This window comes from Rhineura floridana, chromosome 21, assembly GCF_030035675.1.
Source record: "Rhineura floridana isolate rRhiFlo1 chromosome 21, rRhiFlo1.hap2, whole genome shotgun sequence".
Lineage (NCBI taxonomy): Eukaryota > Metazoa > Chordata > Lepidosauria > Squamata > Rhineuridae > Rhineura > Rhineura floridana.
This window is the reverse complement of record NC_084500.1, coordinates 3551027-3565885: the sequence shown is the minus strand read 5'-3', so window position 1 is coordinate 3565885 and position 14859 is coordinate 3551027. Positions and strand designations below refer to the sequence as shown.

Sequence of the window (14859 nt, the reverse complement as noted above, 5' to 3'; positions counted from 1 at the left end):
AATAATAGCATTATTAAATTTGGCCACAGTGAACAGTGAGCCAAACAACATTGCTGTTTGCGGAACCCGAACAGCAGTGGAACGGAAACATCAGTGCTGCTGCATCCCTGCACTGGATACTCATAAAATCTCGTTTATAACCATAAGCAGTAGCATAGTGGCAAATTCAGAAGTTCAGGGTCCCTTCATGATAGTCACAACCACACACACCCGTCCTTTATTTTCTCCTGCTGGGTTGAGAACGAGATCCTTGTGTAATGCCTTCTCCCACAACAACAGACATCCCTAGGAGCCAATCAGCATGAAAGGGAAGAGACTTAACTACTGAGAAGAATCTGCTCAGCAGCTGACTCATTTCCTTTCACTCCAATTCCAATCAGCAGGAAAGGACAAGGAAGCAAGTCAAAAGACTCTTCCCTGTGGCTAACACACTCTCCTTTCATGCTGATTGGCTCGCAGGATGCTGGAGAGAAAGGGACCCTGCTCCCCAAAAAGTAAAAGGTCTAAGACCCCCCAGAGTCCCTGGACAACTGCACCCCTGCCTATAAGATGCACGTTTAGAAATAATTACTATAATTTAAATACAAATGTAATACCTCTGACCCAAATGGAGAACAAGAGGCTGCCCAGGCAAGCTGTGTGCCTGCTCAGTCCACCATCCAGGTGCTCACCATTGAGGGACAGCTTCAAGGCTCTTCCTGCTCACCATCTGATGGGAGCTTATTTTTTAAAAACAAAACACTCCTTCAAACAGACAATGCCTCACATGCCTTTACATTTATTTATTTACTTTTATAGACAATGCCACAGGATCCAAGGTAAGGGAAACCACACAAGACAAAACCGTTAAGCCACGTCTAATTAAAACACCACATTAAGCCAGTAAAGCAGTTCTGCCTGGCTCAGCCACTCCTAGTCTTTCCCCTAAATACCTGTGTGAATCAAAGTGTTTTAGACTGAAAACCATCAGTGAAGGGGGCAGACTTATGTCCAGAGAGGGAGGGAGCTCCACAAACAGGGGGGCAACCACAAAGAAGGCCCTGCACGTCACCATATAACGCAGCAGCGAGGGATCTTTTTTATTATTATTTATTTAGACCATTTATGTACCGCTTATATTTAAACAGCTGGTCTAGCCCAGTGGGGAGGAGAGCCTGGCGGGGAGTCCAGAGTGTGGGAGTTCCAATCCCCGCTTGTGTCTCCTGGGTGTCAAGGGCCAGCTAAAGATCACCCCCACAAGGAGTGGCTCAGGGGTGACGTGCCCTGCCACCTGTGCAGCCGTGGGCATAGCCGTGGGCAAACGGCATAGTCCCAAGGAGCCCAGTTGCCCCCCAGCTGGCAGTTGTGGACAAGGAAGGGGCTGGCTCGTGCAGCTGGGGCAAGCTGAGCAGGCCCTAGCCAGCTGGGGAGGACTAGCCTCAGAGGGAGGCAAGGGGAAACCCCCTCTGAATACTGCTTACCATGAACACCCTTTTCATAGGGTCACCATAAGTCGGGATCAACTTGCAGGCAGGCCATTTCCATTTTATATTTAAGTAAAACTCTAACCCTAACCCTAATGTCTATTATATCATTTTTAAACTAGTTTGAACTTTTTTAGCTATATGTGTGTATGGTTTTAATATTGGAAATAGTTTAATCTTATTTTAATGTAGACTTTGTATGTTATTAATTATATGTATTTTTTATCTGGAAGCCGCCATGAGTTCCAGTTTTGGAAAAATGGCGGGGTATAAACAAAGATAATAATAATAATAATAATAATAATAATAATAATAATAAGTGGTGCACAACATAAATCAAACATCTGAAGACAGCAGGCACAAACACAATCGATAAACTACAATTAACTGAACAACACATCCTCTATAGTAGCAACATCGCATGTAAAATTAAGTGCAAAATATGCAAGGAAAAAATCGCAATAGGCGTCGTAGACTAAGCAAAACATTCCCTAGGAATATTTTTTTTTCCATTTGAGGACCCCATGGCCTTCTGGGCAAATTTCTGGGGGGCCTCCTGCTAGTGGTGGGTGAGGCTAAGAGGAAAAAGTGGGCAAAGCAACAAACTCAAATGTTCCTTACATAGCAGGCTCGTTCCGACATAGACACACGCACCCCTCTCCTGTCCTCCGTCCAGGCATGCAAAAGACATGATCAGAGTCTGAAGACATGCACCAGCCAAGGCAAAAACACTCCTGGAAGCAGAACCAGTGAAGGGTGCCGCCTGAGGACCGAGGGTACAACTGCAGAGAGGGTGTGGTATGGAGAGAGTTCTGAGGGCCAAACAGAGAGTCTAGGAGGGCCGCATTGGGCCACCTGGCATGAGGTTCCTCAGCCCTGGAATAACGGGCTATGATCGCTACCGGGGCCACAAGATGGGCATCCCCCAGAGTCTGTAGGGCCCAACCTGACAGATATGAGGAGATGAACAAGCGCTGATAGCTCATGATGTTCCAGTAACGCGTCTCCGTAGAAGCTAAGATTAGCTCAGGAGGGCTAGGAGATGGTTGGAGAGGATGATTCATTCATATTCTCCTCTCCCCCACTTAGGGTGGGCGAGGCAAGGGAGCTGTGAGCCGAGAATATTCGGCCACAGCTTGAAGAGAGTCCGGGGCTCTCTAAGCTAGCAGAGTTTGGAGGGGCTGACTGCCTCTCCTTGGAGATCTGATCGTGGGAGCAGCGGGCTTTGGCTGTCTGTCTGAGCGTTTACTAAGCCAGGCCTCCATCTCAGCGCAACCTGTATGTTTGTAAATAAACTCTGCACCTCCTCAGCTGCCCTGTTGCCTTAGGTACAATTTGTGATTTAAAAAAAAAAAAATCTTCTGAAACAGCATTTTAATGGCTTCTCCTAATAAAACACATTTTTGTATGCAGTTTTGACTCACTACACATTTTCGCAAGCCATTTCTCGTCATACAATGCACTTATACGTTATTTTCACTCCTGTATTCATTTTTCAGCACACTTTCCCCTAACATACGCATTTTTGTAAACCTCGTTGGGTTGGCGAACTCCATTGCAAAATTCGAATAATGCAAACTTTCAGACGATGGCCGCTTGTTGGTGCTCATATTGTTTTAGAAAGTGCAAATTTAATAAATTCAGCTTGGAACGGGAACAGAATCAAAATTCTCACCCAGCCCTGGCCTCAGGCAGCAAAATGTCTTGAACCTGCCTTGGGTCTCTGCTAGAAACAGATAGGCCTCACTCATTCCACATTAGAAAGCGTACCACGTTTCTTCCTGAACTGAAAACGGGGAGGCTTGATCCCTCCTAAGCCCCTTGCAGACCCTTGCTCAACAGAAAACACCATCTTCTCTTTCTGGTATGAGGCTGTGTTTTCTAGCAAAGCCATCGCCAGAGCTTGCTCTGATGGCAGAAGGAGGCTGGCAACTCTTCAGAGAAGGGGGGGGGAATCAACATAAACAGGATTTTTTAAAAAAAGAGAGAGGGAAATTAATTTTAACATGGTGAGTGGGAGGCTCAGATGGCCTCAGTAACGAATTTACACTCTTGCTCGAGAAGCGTATCACCCTTTCTGGTCGTCTGGAAAAGTGATGCAAATATAGAAAACTACGTGACTGTTGCTAGGTTAGCCATCCTTGGCGAGGAGGGAGGCCATTTTGGCTGTGCCGCCCTCTGCAGAGGAAGGATTTATAAAAGTGGTTCTAGCTCAAGGGTGGGAATCCACCCAAGCGATGCGTCTGGGAGATTGTTTGGGGATGGATTCTATACTTTGGCAGAAAGCGTCTGGAAGAATTGGATGGAGAGGAGACTTAGCTCAGTGGTAGGGCATCTGCCTTGTACGAAGAAGGTCCCATGTTCAATCTCCTGCTTCTCCAGGAAGAGACTCTGCCTGAAATCCTGGACAGCCGTAGCCACTCAGAGCAGACATTACTGGTTCAGTATACAGCAGTTTCCTATGTGCAGAGACTGTGCATAAGAAGCCTTTTATTTTGAGGGGGTACACAATAGAGGCATAAAACAGTGGTTCCCACACTTTGAAAATCGCCAAGACGCTTCACGATTTTGTCTGCCTGTCGTAGCAATCATAACGTGCCCCGCTGGACACTGCGTGTGTGTTTTTTAATTCTATTTTCCTTGCTTCTCTTACATCTTATATGATGTACTGCACTTCACAGAATTCAAATTGTAACTCAGTAAAATACAAGAAATAAAAGAATAAATACATACACTACTAGAACTCAGTATGAATATTTAACGCCAGGAATGCGTCGCCTTCCATCTTCAGCCAGAAATCCAGAGACAAGCTGCATGAGGCTTGCAGAGCACTGGTGGCCCCCTGGCCATAGTTTGGGGGCCCATGGTGTCTTTTTCATAACACCGTACCCCAAGGCAGAAACAGTAAAATCACAAGATGGAATAAAATGGAGCATATGCCTGCAGACAGAGTTAAAAAACGTCACCATGATAATCTACTGGAATCGTACTGAACACCAGCAAAAGCCTGGAAGCATAAATCAATTGTTAAATAGGCGCCAAAATACCATCAGTGTTGATACTTGTCTGAGCGTAGAAGGGAGGCAGTTTCATAGAGAGAGCATCATTGCAGGAAAGGTCTCTCTCCCTGCCACCAGCAATTGGCACGTTACAGTACAACCTCAAAGGAACCCTTCTTCATAGAAGGCAGGTTCTCTGCCGCTGAACTACTGGGGCCTTATAAGAGTTTTTTTTTCCTGATTGGCATTGAAATACACAGTTCAAGCATGGTAAAGCATGTAAGCACCCACTAGAGATGAGCGATAAATTCAATTCAGTTCACATTTCAAGCTGAATCTATCAAATTTGCACCACAAGAGAACTGGAACACAGCCATCCTTTGAAACGTGCACTTGATCAAATGTTGCAATGCAGGTCACTCCACAAAAAAATGTTTACAAAAACGCATACGCTCAGGGAAAGTGGGCAGAAGAACGGATATAGGAGTGAAAAATAACACACAAAAAACCATCGTATGATGAGAAATTGCTTGCAAAAAATGTGTACATGAGTCAACACCGCTTACAAAAGTGGGTCGATTAGGAGATATTCACGGTAAAACACTGGAGAATTTTCACGAGGATTTTTTTTTTTTGCAAATCGCGGCATAAATGTGGAGAACTGAATTTCAGACTGGAAAAAAACGAGGAACTAGTAAGCGGTCTATAAATCGAAATGGAATGATACACTTTTAATATTGTGTGTACATTTATGGACATTGTTCATGTATTTTGCTTTGTCAAGTAATTTGGTATGGTTTTTATTGTACTTTGTGTATTCTGTTGTAAACAGCTTTGAGATCTTTCAGACAGTAAGCAGTCTATAAGTAGATTATAATAATATTAATATAAATATATTATTATTAATTTAAATTATTAATAATGATAACAACAACAACTGAGAGAACTGAAATTGGCAGATCTTTCAATCCCTAGTGAGTTTACAGGGGCAGGGGCACTGTAGCCCTCCAGGTGGCTGGGGCTGGTGGGAAGACCAGCCCAACAACTTCTGAAAGGGCCACGGCTTCCCACCACAATCTCCATGATTAATATTTATGGTTACAGAAGAAGGAAAACAATCCAAAGTCTCTTTTTGTTGATGTCAGTCCCTTGTTGGTTTTACACAATCGCATGTACCCCAGGGGTACAGGACTCAGAAACTGTTTTCATAGAATCATAGAGTTGGAAGGGGCCTTGTAGGCCATCGAGTCCAACCCCCTGCTCACAGCAGGAAATCCACAGCTAGAGCATCTCCCGCAGATAGCTGTCCAGCCTCTGCTTGAAGACATGCAGCGAAGGGGATCCCACCACCTCCCTAGGCAGTCCGTTCCATTGCCGAACCGCCCTTACTGTCAAGAAGTTCCTTCTAATGTCCAATCTGAATCTACGCTCCTACAACTTAAAACCATTAGACCTAGTCCTACCCTCTGGGGCAGCAGAGAACAAATCTGTACCCTCCTCTATGTGACAGCCCTTCAGGTACTTAAAGAGTGCAGTCATTTCACCCCTCAGCCTTCTCTTCACCAGACTGAACATGCCAAGTTCCTTCAACCTTTCCTCATAAGACTTGTTCTCCATACCGGCTATCATCCTCGTCGCCTTCTGGACCCGCTCTAACTTGTCTATATCTTCCTTAAAATGAGGCGCCCAGAACTGAACGCAGTATTCCAGATGAGGCCTGACCAATGCAGAATATAGTGGGACTATTACTTCCCTCGACCTGGAAACTATAGCTCTGTTTATGCAGCCCAAAACCGCGTTTGCCTTTTTTGCCGCAGCATCACACTGCTGGGTCATGTTCAACTTGCGATCAGGGTGCTGGAGGCAGAAACCATGAGACTCAAGACTGATAGACCTTTCTATCCCCAGTCCCTGCACAACAGCAGTACTGAAAGGAGAGTCAGTCCCCCAGAATCAACAACATGCAGGCTTTTCAGCTTTCAGAGCTAACGAACAAGGAAGGAGGACCAGTAACCTCCAGTAGGGACGGGTGAGGATTTTGATTCAGTTCACAATTCAAGCAGAATTTATCAAATTCGCAATTTCCGAAACCGTATGGGAACCGAGAAGCAGCCCTCCTTCAAAATTTGCATTTATTAGAATGTCGGGATGCAGTTCCCCCAACTAAACAACCTTTTACAAAAATGCCCATCTGAGGAGAAAGTGTGCATGCAGATGAATACATGGGTTGACAACAACATGCAAGAAGGCATGAAATGAAGAGAAATGGCTAACAAGAAGTTGTACCTTTCTCAAAACTGCCTACAAAAATTATGATGATGATGCCACATTTCCCACAAATCCACATGTGCTCAAAGCAGTTCACACAAACAGTTCAAATGCAACAGCACACCACGTAATAAAAAGTATAATCACTACCTTAATATATATATATATCAAAGCATAAATGAGCATAAAGCTCAACAAGAAAGCCAAAGCAAAAATATTAAAAAACTAGCCGATACAAAAATCTCTCCCATCCCCCCAACCTCCATAGCTCAACCCAAAGGGCCCGAAAGTCTTCTGAAAGAAGCTACGTTTGAAGGCTTCCAGGGCTGGAGGGTGGGGCAAGGCAGGTGGAGCTAGCCCTCCCCCGATGACAAACAGAGTCTGTCTTCTCTCAAATAAAACAAATGCGTTTTATTTGGAGAAATGCACACTCAAATGGTGGAGAGTTTTCACGGGAATTTAAAAAAAAAATTGCAGACCGCGGTAGAAATGCAGAGAACTGAATTTGACATTGGAAAAATGAGAGGCCAAGCGGACCGAAACAGACAGGTCTTTCCATTCCTAATCTCCAGGCACCTGTTTGATCTCTCACTCTGGGTGGTGGTGCACACTGAGACCAGTAAATGGACGGTGGTGGTGGCGGCAGCACTGGCAAAGGGGTGGGAGGAAACATGGCTAGTCAGGGAAGGGGAACCAGCTGAGAGCATCTCATGGAAGGGTCCTGCTGCCCCTCTAGGAACTGAAGTGAAGCTCCCAGAGAGCCCATTGACTTACCGGATGCCCAGAGAGCAAGGTTAGGTCACAGTCCAAGTCAATAAGAGAAGCAACGATTCAGTCACATGCCACAGTCAGGCACACAAGTCAGGTTCCCAGCAACAGTCTCTCAAGAAAATGGAGCACAGAAATGGTCACAGCTGCTTTCTGAAGGGACTGGAGACTTTCATCCAGAAGCCCCACCTAAGGCACAGCTGATGACCATCAGAGCTATCACAGGAGACAGATCTACTCATGAGGAATCAGCTCCCCATGAGTAGCCCGCTACGCTTGAGGCTTTCAGCAGGTGGGATATAAATGTCACAATAAATTAATAAGTAAATAAAATATACTCCTATGCCCGATGCAGAGGGATTCCTCCACCTTTAATGCTCATGTCTCTGTTATCTTTTCGCCACCTATTGAAGACTTTTCTCTTTCAACAAGCCTTTTAAGTTGAGACCTTATCCCTGTCTGCGTCTGTGTTGGAATTGCTTGTTAAGATGTTCTTAAACTTTCTTTTTAAAAATGTTTTTAATCTTAGATGTTTTGATAGCTTTTTTTAAGTAACTTTTTTGAAGATGTTTTTTTCAATGTGTTTTAAAGTTTGTTTTTATGATGTTTTAATGTTTTTAGTGCTTTTGTTTGCCACCCTGGGCTCCTGCTGGGAGGAAGGGTGGGATATAAATCTATATAGATATATCTATATTTATTATTATTATTAATGATGATGGTGATGATGATGTCCAAGAAGAAGCAATGCCTGCTTTTGGACCTGGCCACCCTAATCAAGATGCTCAGTAACCCAAATGAGAACCGCAGAAGAATGTTCTGTGCCGACTTCCATCAGTGGCTGCAAACTGGGCTTACGATGGTGCAGTTCAAGTGATCAGTGTTTACTTGGCAAATGGCCTTTTTTTCCCTTAAAGGGTGCAGTCATTCTAACCACCATCTGAATGCCTGAGTCCACCTTCCCTTCAAGTTCTCTCAAAAATGAGAGAGTCAGCAATACATCCCGTTCCTTTTCCTCCTGTTCCTCCTCACCCCCCCCTCAACAGCATGACATCACCATTTTCATTTTAAATGCTAAGAGACAGCCAAGAAAGCCATGACGATGGCTTTGGAACCAGCTCAAGCAACCATTTTGGAAAAGAAACTCTGAGCAATTGGGAGGGGGGAAGCATTTCTTAATTTTTCCACTTGCAAGTTCTCTCTCACTTCATATCCTTGTCTCTATTTTTCTTCTTTTTCTGGTGCTGTATTGTTATTTTAAATGGCATAGCTGCCCTGAAGACTTTTTTTAAAAAATGTGGCAGCGCACGGAACACATCTTTTCTGAAATAGGTTGCAGACCAAGAGATTCATGAGCAAAAGAGAATCATAGAATCGTAGAGTTGGAAGGGGCCTATAAGGTCATCAGTCCAACCCCCTGCTCAGTGCAGGAATCCAAATCAAAGCATTCCCGACAGATGGCTGTCCAGCTGCTTCTTGAAGGCCTCTAGTGTCAGAGGACTGATGTCAAATTTCTCAGAAAATAATTTTCTCACCTTTAAAAAAATATTTTCTTTTTCAAGCTCTTCTTGAACTCTTGCAGGTCAGACCTCCCCTGGAAAATATTTGATAACACGGCTTCTTGATTTGTGAATTTTGCGTACAAAATGTTGGTCTAGCTTTGATTTTGTTTATTAGCTTAAGATTGTTACACAGCTTAGGACCAGGATCCCTGGAAGATTGTCTTACCCCTTATATACCCAGTCAAGCACTGAACTGTGCAGGTGAGGGCCTCCTGCAGATACCATCTTATCAGGAGGTCCGTTCTGCACAACATAGGAAACGGACCTTTGGTGTAGTGGCACTGATCCTGTGGAATTCCCTCCCATTAAATATTGGACAGGAGCCACTTCTATTGTCTTTTCGGCACCTGCTGAAGACCTCCTTCTTTCAACAAGCCTCTTAAGTAGAGACCTTATCCCAGTCTGCATCCATGTTGGAAAGAGAGTGTCATCGCCGCACAACAGACCCCTAGTATTTTGTACCTTTGCGTGGGTTTTAATTGGAAGCGGCTTCGGAAACCAATCCCAGCTGAAAAGTGAAGAATAAATGCAAATGAAAACCCAGAGTTTGGAAAAGTCACTTTTTTGAACTACAACTCCCATCAGCCCATGCTGGCTGGGGCTGATGGGAGTTATAGTTCAAAAAAGTAACTTTCCCAAGTTCTGTGAAAACCTTAAAAGAGCCTTATAGCTGAATCAGGCCAAAGGGGGCTCATCTGGGCTATGATCCTGTTCTCACAGTGGCCAACTGGATGCCCACAATGGGAAGCCCGCAAACACAACCTGAGTGCAAGAGCACTCTCCCCTCCTGCCGTTTCCAGCAACTGGCATTCAGCAGCAGTCTGCCTCCGACAACGGAGGGAGAACGTAGCCATCATGGCTAGTAGCCATAGGTAGCCATGAATTGGCCTAATGCCCTTTTAAAGCCACCCAAGTTGGTGGTCATCGCTGCCTCTTGCGAGGAGTGAGTCCCATACTTCAACTTATGAGACAGAGAAAAGCTTTCTCCATCCACTTATGTAACTTTAAGGTTGACAGCAAGGACATTGAATTTACCTCGGCACAGTCATCGACCAAAATGGAGACAATAGTCAAGAAATCAGAAGAAGGCTAGGACTGGGGAGGGCAGCTGTGAGAGAACTAGAAAAGGTCCTCAAATGCAAAGATGTATCACTGAACACTAAAGTCAGGATCATTCAGACCATGGTATTCCTGATCTCTACGTAGGGATGTCAAAGTTGGACAGTGAAAAAAGCGGGTAAGAGAAAAAATCAACTCATCTGAAATGTGGTGTTGGAGGAGAACTTTGAGCATACCATGGACTTCGAAAAAGACAAATAATTGGGGGTTGGAACAAATTAAACCAGAACTATCACTAGAAGCTAAAATGATGAAACTGAAGTTATACTTTGGACACATCATGAGAAGACATGATTCATCAGAAAAGACCATGATGCTGGGGAAAACGGAAGGGAGTAGAAAAAGAGGAAGGCCAAACAAGAGATGGATCGATTCCCTAAAGAAAGCCACAGACCTGAACTTACAAGATCTGAACAGGGTGGTTTATAACAGATGCTCTTGGAGGTCGCTGATTCATGGGGTCGCCGTAAGTTGTAATCGACTTGAAGGCATAGAACAACATCCACTTATGCATAATCTTACCTCTGTCATGCTCCCCTCAGACTCAGTTCCCCTCCTGAAACTTAAGAAGCCTCAAATTTTGTAAGCTTTCCTCACACAAGGGTTGCTCCAACTCTTTGATCATTTTGGTTAGAAGTCAGCCTGACTGAACCCAATACTAATATGAATACAATTACAAATAAAGGATCCCTTCTCACTAATCCCAGTTCTGTCCATGATGTTTGTGTTGAGGTGGTGATGGTGGGGAAAAAGCACTCTGTACATGTTTGGAGGTACGCAACTGGATTCATCTTAATCTTCTTATTGTTTTAGCTGTTCCTCGCAGGATCTGTAAGGTGTGATCCCAGCTGTGCAGTTACTTAACATGATCCAGAAAGGCCCTTTTGGTTATTCAAAGGACCCAACCCTGTTTCTGGAACGCATTCCTCAGCAGGAAAGGGATGGTTTGGGAGACCAATGTTGCAAATGCGGCTTATAGGGTCACTATCCTAGAACGTCAATCCTCCCATGAAAATGATGCCTACCCCCCCTTTTTTTAAAAAACACATTTATCTTGCGCTCTCTCCCGTGGCATACATAAATAGCACAATCCTCCAAACAGCGGCTTATTCCCTTGACAAGGGCAATGCCTACATCTGATAAGGCTCGATTGGACCCTTGAGCGAACTGTTGACATTTCCCCGGCTAACCTCAACTGACTTCCTCCGCTTGGCTCTTATCTCCCCAGCCCAGGGTGGCCCCACGGAAATGTGCAAGCTGCTTGCAACGGCTGTGCTGAGGCAGATTTGCAAGGGAGCCGACTTGTGGATGGGAACACACAAAACTCCCTGCTACCGAGTCAGACGGCTGGTCCATGTAGTTCAGTGTTACCTGCTCTGACCTGCAGCAACTCCCCAGGGTTTCTGGTGGAGATCTTTCGCAGCTCTGCCTTGCAGTGCCGGGCCGTTGAACCTGGGACCTTCTGCATGCAAGGCTGATGCTCTGCCACAGAGCTAAAACCCTTCCCACAATCAGCAGATGAACAGAGCTTGGTGAGACTTGCATGTTCCTGAGCCCATTTTTCAAGTTGAACGTAACGTGAAAGTCTTGCAGTGCAGGGTTCCTTTCTGCCCTGCCGCGTCAGAAATCCAGGCATAGCAATGCCACCTCTAGACAGCCACATGGCTCAAAAACTGGTTGTCACTTACATCCCTCGCTAGGGGTAGGGGGAGAATTTCAATTCAGCTCACATTTAAAGCTGAATGTATACATTCCCACTTAAAAAAAAAAGATTAAAAAAAGACACAACCATCCTTCGAAATTTGCACTTATCCGAATTTTGCAATGCCGTTCTCCAACCAACCATTTGCAAAAATACACATACTAGAGGAAAGGGTGCGTAAGAATGACTATGTGAGCGAAAGTATCATACAAAGATGCATTATATAAGGAGAAAATGTTTGCAAGTATAGGTACATTTGTCAAAACCGCAGCCAAAAATGCATTTGTTAGGAGAAATCCGCACTAAAATGGTGAAGAATTGTCATGAGGATTTTTTTTTAAAAAAAAATGCAAATTGCTGCACAAATCTGGCAAACTGAATTTAAAATTGGAAACATGAGAAGGCAAGGGAACTGAAATGAACAGGCCCACCCATCTCTACCCACCACTGACACTCAGCTGCATTTCTTCAACCATTTTTTAAAAAAATAATTGTGATCAGTTTCGACAATGAGGTTCCTGCCCTAATTTACAGCCGCTCAGAACCTGATGAGAGACCTTTGTGAATGCCTTCCATTCAGGCACTTCTGGCACTTGTGTTTTCCTTGTTGAATTCATCACAAGTTTCCCAGGGAATGCAAGGAAGGGAATTGGCTCACTGCAGACTCAGCCAGAAAGCGGGCAGAGAGGAGATGAAATCCTGGGTGATGGGTGGGTTTGGGGTACAAGAGAGCCTTAGGGACTCCGCCAGGAAGCAGGCAAGTCAAAAAGCATTGGGATCTGCAACCCCGGTGCATCTTTTGCTTCCTATTCTACTTGGAGAAATTAGATGGGCTTAAAACCTTGCCAGTTTCTTTAATGAAAGCGTTGCCTTGGCAACCGTCTTTGTCACATTAGGGCAACATGGTGATGGACAGAGAGGTTTGAATACTTGCTGAGGGCTCTGGCAGAGGGCTCGGGGAGGAAACAGCCAAATTACCAGGTGGACGCATGAAGAACAGGCCTGCCAAGGAGCGAGAAGGCACAACAGCATGGCCATGGGGATGGGGAAGAGATCAGGGCCGGCCCTAGCGATAGGCAGAGTGAGGCGGCTGATACTGGGGTTTGGGCAGTGCCAATGAACATTGGAGGGGACAGAGCGGTGTGTGATCCACAGCCTTCCTTGCCGCCCTTCAGCTAACCTGTTGCCCTCTCACCAGCACTGAAGTAAGATGTTTCTCTCTCAGCTACGGATGGAAGGATCCAACCATTTGTGGGGAAGCCATGACTGTTGAAAGTGGCATGATAGGGCTGGAAATTCTGGGGAGAGATGGGGCCTAAGCTGAGTTGTCCCAGGGCACTGTGGGAAGAAAAAGATCTGGTCACCATGTGGCAATGGCCATCCATTCCACCCCGCCCCCCTGACACATTGTCCCCAAATGATTCACCTTCAGGAGCAGTGTTGGAAAGGAAAACAAAGATGGCAGCTGCTAGCCACTTGGGGCCTGGTGAGAGCTTTGGTCAGCTGTAGATAAGACCTTGGAACAGTTGGTATGAGATTTTTCTTCCCTTTTTTTAACGTCAGCCCTGATAAGGTCACATCACAGCAGCTCTTTCATTTACGAAGGGCCCTCACAATAGGAGAGGGCACTGCCAACTTTCCAATGTTGACCGGCAGTTGGATGAGAAACTCAGACTCCACGGGCTCCCTTTGCCTGGGGAGCTGTCTGCCCTCAGCACTGACAAATAAACATTTCTTGGGACAGCAAGGGTGGTGTAGTGGTTAGAGTGTCGGGCTAGGAGCTGGGAGACCTGGGTTCAAATTCTCGCTTAGCCATAATGCCCACTGGGGTGTGTGTCCAATGCTAGTTTGACTCACAGTAGACCCCCTGAAGAGAATGTTCCACTTTGTCACATCTCTCCCCCCCCCCCAACAAAACACTCAAGGACCACCTAAACAAACTGTAAATCAATCGGAGCAAGCCATTTCCACAGGAACTGGGCAGACCCGGCTGGTGGCGTGTGCTTTATTCTCCACGGCCTTCCAAAACAATGCGGCATTGTTTGAAGTCTGCCAGGCCAAAACAAGCCTGAGCAGATCTTGCTTTGCACACCGGTGTTTTCTCAAGCCAGTCTTCTTGAACAGGAAGTCCTTGATTTAAAAAAGATCTTTTGAAAAGCTTGCCCCCCCTCCTCAAAGCCAGCGGGCTTGGCGAACTACAGCCTCGACCATCAGCAGGGTGTGCCTAGGCTGCGTTAGGAAGTATGAGCGCTGGAAGCGAGAGCTCTCACCTCTGCAGGTGGATGAACTGCATGGCAAGCCACCCGGGCTTCAGATTTAGGGCATCTCCCTATGCTAGGGAGGTGGAATTTGTGGTCCTGGAGATGCTGTTGGGCTCCATTTCCCAACAGCCCCGGCCAATGTGGCCCACGGTCTTGGATGATGGGAGTTGTAGACCAACAACATCTGGGGACCCAAGGTTGGAGAGCAATGCCTTAAGTGCAAGGCTTCAGCCACAAGCTGGGACTTTTCTTGGACAACTTTAGCAGGGAGTGGGCAGTTGTGGCTCTCCAGAAGTTGTGGTATTCTAGCTTCCAGCAGTCTCAGCCGGCATGGCAAAAGAGCAGAGATGATGGGAGCTGTAGTTCAGCAACATCTGGAGGGCCAAAGGTTTCCTACCCCTGAATTATCATCTTTCCTGGCTCTTCGTTTAATATGATGACTGTCTACACCCCTTTCTCAGAAGTTGCCACAGCTTCTTGCTAGCCAGATGTCCTGCTGAGACCCAGTAAAGTCAGTGGCAGCCCCCTTCCCCCCCCAAATTTGGATAATTTCCACCACCCCTGCCCCCCAAAGCAGCACAAAATTGGCCTTCATGTTTCAGGGGGGAGAACGTGTTTGGGGAGCTTGGGTTGGTGAACCGCAGTGCAGCCTTGACATTGAACAGAACAAACGGCGTCATCGCCCCCACCAGGATCGCAGCAACGCCCTTCGGTGGAGGA

General features: G+C 45.8%; 1 protein-coding gene across 3 annotated transcripts in view; it reads right to left on the bottom strand.

Annotated features, from left to right (window-relative positions):
* ATP2A3 (ATPase sarcoplasmic/endoplasmic reticulum Ca2+ transporting 3) overlaps positions 1–7672 on the bottom strand; it is a 159144-nt gene extending 151472 nt beyond the window's left edge. For all 3 annotated transcript variants that reach the window (XM_061605528.1, XM_061605530.1, XM_061605529.1), the window contains exon 1: positions 7505–7672. The gene's annotated coding sequence lies outside the window, so the exon portion shown is untranslated. The remainder of the gene's footprint in view (positions 1–7504) is intronic.
* Positions 7673–14859: the final 7187 nt, after the last annotated feature.